Here is a 6,933-nt window from a genome sequence, read left to right as displayed (position 1 = left end):
TTTCCACGGCAGATTCACTAGACATTTAACATTCTGCAGCAGCTCACCGTCTACACACGTATATATCTGGGGGAGAGCAGCTCTCTTAGGGACCATATGTTTCTGCTGACGTGATAGAATCTGACTTTCAGATTGTGGTTTCTTCTAACTGTGGCGAGTCTTGTTCATTTCGAGAACTGTTTCACAGGATATGTGCGTGCTTCTGTTCTCTTATCCTCCTTCGGGTAATTTAGTGTACATTTGGTGGCTTTTTCTGGCGTAGGTTTGGAGGACTCCCTTTATCTGTGCTCAGAAATCAGTTTCTTTGAAACTCCTTGTGATCCACACTCAAGAAGATTTCCAGCATCTCCGGTATTTCAAATGGAAGGAGCCACCGTGTGTAGCAGAACCATCTCTACTTTGAGCAAATGTTTCCTAACATTTTGTTGTTCAGTTCTCTCTTTATTTGTACCCTCTGGCTTCTTTTACCCCCCACCCCCATAAATATTAGCTTCATTATTTTTAAAAAACCTTTATTTTGTTTTGGAGTACCGCCAATTAACAAACAATGCTGTGATGGCTTCAGACGGACAGCCAAGGGACTCAGGCATACATGGACACGTATCCCTTCTCCCCCAAACTCCCCTCCCATCCCGGCTGCCACGTGACATGGAGCAGACTTCCCCGTGCTGTCCAGCAGGTCCTTGCTGGTTCTCCATGTTAAACACAGCCGTGTGTCCATGTCCATCCCAGACTCCCTGACTATCCCTTCTCCCATCCTTCCCCCTGGTGACCATCAGGTTATTACAGAGTATTGAGCAGAGTTCCCTGAGCTGTCCAGCAGGTCCTTGCTGGTTCTCCATGGTAAATACAGCAGTGTGTCCACGTCCATCCCAGACTCCCTAACCATCCCTTCCCCCATCCTTCCCCCTGGTGACCATAAGGTTATTACAGAGTATTGAGCAGAGTTCCCTGTGCTGTCCAGCGGGTCCTTGCTGGTTCTCCATGGTAAATACAGCGGTGTGTCCATGTCCATCCCAGACTCCCTGACTATCCCTTCCCCCACTCTTACCCCTGGTGATCATAAGGTTATTACAGAGTATTGAGCAGAGTTCCCTGAGCTGTCCAGCAGGTCCTTGCTGGTTCTCCATGGTAAATACAGCGGTGTGTCCATGTCCATCCCAGACTCCCTGACTATCCCTTCCCCCACCCTTCCCCCCGGTGACCATAAGCTCCTTCTATAAGTCTCTGAGTCTGTTTCTGTCTTCTAAGTTCATTTGTACCATTTCATTTCAGACTCCACACATAAGGGATGCCACACCACATTTCTCCTTCTCTGACTTCACTCAGTGTGACTCTCTCTAGGTCCAGCCATGTCTCTGCAAACGGCATTAATCATCTGGCTTCTTAGAAAAACTCCTTTGAAAGTGAAAGTATTAGCCACTCAGTCCTGTCCGGCTCTCTGCGACCCCCATGGACTGTAGCCCCAGGCTCCTCTGTCCATGGGATTCTCCAAGCAAGAACACTGGAGTGGGCTGCCATGCCCTCCTCCAGGGGATCTTCCCGACCCGGGGATCGAACCCGTGTCCCGTGAGTCTCCAACATTGCGGGCAGATCTTTACCACTGAGCCACCTGCGAAGCCCATACATCTGGAAACAGTCACCATCCGCCACGTGGTTTTAGAATAAGCGTTAGTCTCGGTGTGGGTAATTCAGTGCCTTTTCTGCTTTCTTTCTTTGAAATTAAAAAACTTTTTTTTCAACTTTTGGCTGCTGCGAGTCTTCGTTGCAGTGCTCAGCCTTGCTCTAGTTGTGGCACTTGGGATGTCTAGCTGTTCCATGGTATGTAGCATCTTAGTTCCCTGAGCAGGGATGGAACCTGCGTCCTCTACGTTAGAGATCGCTAACCACGGGGCCACCCTCTTGCTTTCCTTGGAGACACAATGTGCTCAAACGCAAGTTCTGTCTCAGCCACAAGAAGCCCATTCTCGTGGGTGAAAAGTCTCGTGAGATTTCCTAGCAGAGGAAATCTGAACAAGTGAGAACAGGATTAAGGTGTCCAAGTGCCAGCCCCATCCCGTGAGCACTGATGTGCAGGTCAGACTCTAGAGGGAATAATATAATCAGCTTGTCTGATTTCACGTCACACACTATTCTGGGCCTGGGTGTTGACAGGCTTCAGTGGGTGTGGGTGTGGGTTGGCGTCCGCCCAAGTCCCGTCTTCCTGGGGGACGGAGGCTTGTCCCCCAGAGTTCCAAATATAAACGCGGCGTGTTCTCCGGAATCCAGCGTAGCTGTGAGCACAGCTGTGCCTCGCAGCAGTCTGTCCTTTTTCCTGGCCACCTCCCTCCCCCCCCCCCTTCTAGAACAGGTGTGTGGCAAAGATAACTGCCTGTCCACAAATAGCTGGGGCTCCATAAATGGCCCATGGATGGACAGATGTCCCAAACTCCCTTCAACTCAAAATAAAAGCAGTGCTTCGATGTGATGCTTTTGAACTGTGGTGTTGGAGAAGACCCTTGAGAGTCCCTTGGACAGCAAGGAGATCCAACCAGTCCATCCTAAAGAAAATCAGTCCTCAATAGTCATTGGAAGGACTGATGCTGAAGCTGAAACTCCAACACTTTGGCCACCTGACACAAAGAGTTGACTCCTTGGAAAAGACCCTGATGCTGGGAAAGATGGAAGGCGGGAGGAGAAGGGGACGGTAGAGGATGAGATGGTTGGATGGCTTCACCAACTTGATGGACATGAGTTTTAGCAAGCTCCGGGAGTTGGTGATGGACAGGGAGGCCTGGCGTGCTGCAGTCCATGGGGTCGCAGAGTCGGACACAACTGACGAACTGAACAACAGCTTGGACTGACAAATAGAACATTTTGCCACTGGAGTGGAGGGCTGGGGGCACCATCTGGCTCTCTCACCTTTGGCTGTAAACCAAAGGGGCATTAATTAGAGAGATGAGACCACTGCAATTGTGACCAAGGGCACTTTCTCGCCCACCTCCTCTGCTCAGACTTTTGTTCTCTCTCTCTCTGTCTCCCATATCCACTTCCAACACCTTACAAAGTATGACTTTCAACTGTTGTTTTGCCTGGCTTCTCCCCACCTCCCCGCCTAGAATATACATTTGTTAAAAGCACGGATGTGTCTGTAACTCCTAGAACCACGAGTGGCAAAGAGCAGTGAAGTGAAAGCACTCAGTCATGTCTGACTCTCTGCGACTCCCTGGACTGTAGCCCTGCCAGGCTCCTCTGTCCGTGGGATTCTCCAGGCAAGAATCCTGGAGTGGGTTGTCATGTCGTCCTCCAGGGGATCTTCCCGACCCAGGGATCGAACCCGTGTCTCCTGAGTTTCCTGCATTGCAGGCAGAGTCTTTATGGCTGAGCCACCGGGGAAGCCCTAAAATATGGATATATAATTGCAATCGTGGTGCACACACAGAAGGAGGCATATATATATATACACACTGTGGAATTTGTTTTCATTCTCCTGCTTGCCTGTCAAGGTTACTCACAAGGCTTTCATCACAAAAATTCAGCAAGCAACTCAGCCGGGTTGGTGTATTTTTCTAGCTGCTGGGCTTGAACTATGTCTCACAAAGTACCCTGTAACTTGCCAACAACACTGCATCTGATGTAGCAACCAAAGACTCATTTTCTCCGAACAACGTCTTGGGAGAATGCAGCCTCGGTTTTGCAGTCGGCAAACATCCTTTGTGAGGGACCCGGGAGGAGAGACCGCCTTGGGCTCACGGCGCCCACAGGTCACCTGGCTTCCTGGATAGCATCCCCCACCCGCAAAGGAACCCAGCTGCGCCCATGGCAGGATGTCTGCTCCCGGTTTAAAAATGGACCTAGCTTTTGCCCGGAGATCCAGGAGGATTGCCTGGGGCTGACCGCCTTCTGCCCTGCTTGCTGCTGTCGTTCACTCAGCCGTGTCCGACTCTTTGTGACCCCGTGGACTGCAGCACGCCAGGCTTCCCTGTCCATCACCTGCTCCCAGAGTTTACCCAAACTCATGTCCATGGAGTCGGTGATGCCATCCAACCATCTCATCCTCTGTCGTCCCCTTCTCCTCCCGCCTTCAACCTTTCCCAGCATCGGGATCTTTTCCATGAAATCAGCTCTTCACATCAGGGGGCCAATGTGCTGGAGCTTCAGCTTCAGCATCAGTCCTTCCAATGAATATTCAGGGTCAATTTCCTTTAGGATGGACTACACACCTCTGCCATAACAAGGAATGAAACTGTGCCATTTGCAGAGATGTGGATGCACCCAGAGACTGTCTATACAGAGTGAAGTAAGTCTGAGAGACAAACATCGTATGCTAATGCGTATATGTGGAATCCAGAAAAAGGGCGTAGATGAACATATTAGCAAAGCAGAAATCGAGCGTGGGATAAAGTGTGAAATTGAGACTGATGCATATACACTGGGCATCCCTGGGGGCTCAGACCGTAAACAATCTGCCTGCACCGTGGGAGACCTGGGTTTGAACCCGGGGTCAGGAAGATCCCCTGGAGGCGGGCATGGCAACCCAGTCCAGTGTTCTTGCCTGGAGAGTCCCATGGACAGAGGAGCCTGGCGGGCTGCAGTCCTTGGGGTCACAGAGAGTTAGACACAACTGAAGCAGCTCAGTACACTCGCTGGCAATATGAAACAAACAGGGCAACTGGAAAAAAGAACAGACACAAACATCTCTAGAGTTTCCCTGAGTTGCTGTCTCTGGCTCCCACGTACTTCCCCCGCGCCCTAGCCACAGGGCGCTCCAGCCATCCCAAGCCCACAAGTCAGCAATCAGAACCCACCAGGGGGAGGGAAGCTTGTTGACATAGGGTACGGGCCCCAGTACACAGTTTGCTGAGACTAGGGGTATAATGAGACCTGGGAGTGTTTGTCAGAAGGTCCCACACGATGCTGTGACCCGCGGAAGCAAAAGCTGGGGGACGAGGACTCGGAGCGAACCACAGGTTAGGGTGTCCGGCTCCCGTGGGTGGGAGGGGGTGGTCTCTACTTCCTCCAAACCTATCAACCCGCCTCGTGGTGTTTCCTGGATCTCCCGAGGGTTGGGTAGAATGTGGAATTCCTTGGATGCTTTATGAGCTGGAAACCGTAATGAAAGGGTGGGTTCAAGGATGAGGCCGGAAGGAATCTGCCTCCTCCAGGACTGCGTTTACACTTGGCCTGGAAGGGTCTCATTTTCTCCCCCAAGGCAGGAGAAAGTGCCAGGAACCACCCCCCAACCCCTTCCCCAACCTGGAATGCGGCTTCTTTAACCCTCTCCTTCCCTCTGGGCCATGCACTCAGGCATCCATGAATTATCAATTCACCCACTCACCCACTCCAGCAGACCAGCGCGCATTCACGAATTCACACACTCACCCCTTCTTGCAGGCATTCATTCATTCATTCAGGAAGGCATGCACACGGGAACTCATTCAGTAATTCACTGAGGCAGGCACACGGGGTCTCATTCATGCATTCACTCAGGCATGCACATGGGAACTCATTCATTCACTCAGGCAGGCACACGGGGACTCATTCATGCATTCACTCAGGCATGCACGTGAGAACTCATTCATTCACTCAGGCAGGCACACGGGGACTCATTCATTCATTCACTCAGGCATGCACGCAGAAACTCAGTCATTCACTCCGGCATGCAAACAGGAACTCACTCATTCATTCACTCGGGCATGCAGACAGGAATTCATTCATTCACTCAGGCATGCACGCGGGAACTCATTCATTCATTCATTCATTCTGGCAGGCACACGGGAACTCATTCATTCATTCACTTAGGTATGCATTCACTCATAACTGTGTTCTCTCCTTTCTCTGTCAGGTTCATCCGCCCGTGTTACGCTTCTCTCCATCACTGGCTCTGATCAATCCCTCTTTCCTACGCCCAAGCACCGTCCATGCCGGACCCACGCACTTTCCACGCCCCGCGGGGGCGCCTCCTCCGCTCACAGCACGTTCCCTCCATAAGATCACGTTTCGAGCGTGGCCTCTGCCCTGGGCCGGGCGCTGGCCTGGGGCCCGGCCCGTGAGGCCAGTGCAAACATTGACTTTGGGGGCGGCGGGTTAACGGTTAGACGTTTTAGAGCCAGGACGCCCCGGACGCCTGGATTCTGCGGGGAGGAGGCCGAGGGATCCGGGCGCGGAGGCCTGGACGCCCGGCTCCAGGCTCTCCCTTCCGGGGGGCCCTGGGGCGCGCGGCTGGGGCGGGCCGTGCGGAGGGACCCCCGCCCGGGGGCGGAGCTGACCTTCCCGAGAGCCGCCCGCCTCCGGGCCGCGCGCCGCCCCGCCCACCCCGGGCCGGGAACTGCAGGAGCGCGGAGAAGGTGGGGGGCGCCGCCGGCGATCTGGGGCCGGGGAGGGGAATGCAGGCCTAGGCCGGGGCTGCCCCGGCGCACCACGTGGGGGCGGCCTGGGCGCGGCGCAGACACAATGCCCTCGGAGCTCGAAGGAGGAGCGGGCCGTTGGGGTGTGGAAGGCTAGGGGGTGGGGGGCGGAGGAAGCTTCCGGAGGCGTGGTGGCAGCCTGGGCGCTCGGGGTGGGGGGGCCCCGGGGCGGACTGGGGGTGCACTTGGGCTGCTGGAGCGCAGAAGCTCAGAGAGGGGCGGGGCGCACGGCTGGACACGCCGTGAAAGGAGTGATCAGGGTGGGGGGGCGCAGCGAGGCCGCTGAAGTCTCGGCAGTGGATGGGGTTGTGTATAGGGGGGCGCCTGGAGCCAGTGCCGGGCGCGGCGGGGGGACCCTGAGGACACCCGGGGGCGCCCAGGCGGCGGCAGGGCCCGCGGCTGCCCCTGCGCGCGGCGGAGACGTGAGCTGACTCAGGAGGGGCCGGGGCGTGGGGCGGCGCGGGTATCCGGAACGCCCAGCGGTCTCCGCAGGCCTCGAACTCGGAGCGGGTGGGGCCCCTGGCGACGCAGACAACGCCCCCGCTCG

This window comes from Dama dama, chromosome X (genome assembly GCF_033118175.1).
Source record: "Dama dama isolate Ldn47 chromosome X, ASM3311817v1, whole genome shotgun sequence".
NCBI lineage: Eukaryota > Metazoa > Chordata > Mammalia > Artiodactyla > Cervidae > Dama > Dama dama.
The sequence above is the reverse complement of the archived record's forward strand: the minus strand, read 5'-3'. Positions refer to the sequence as shown.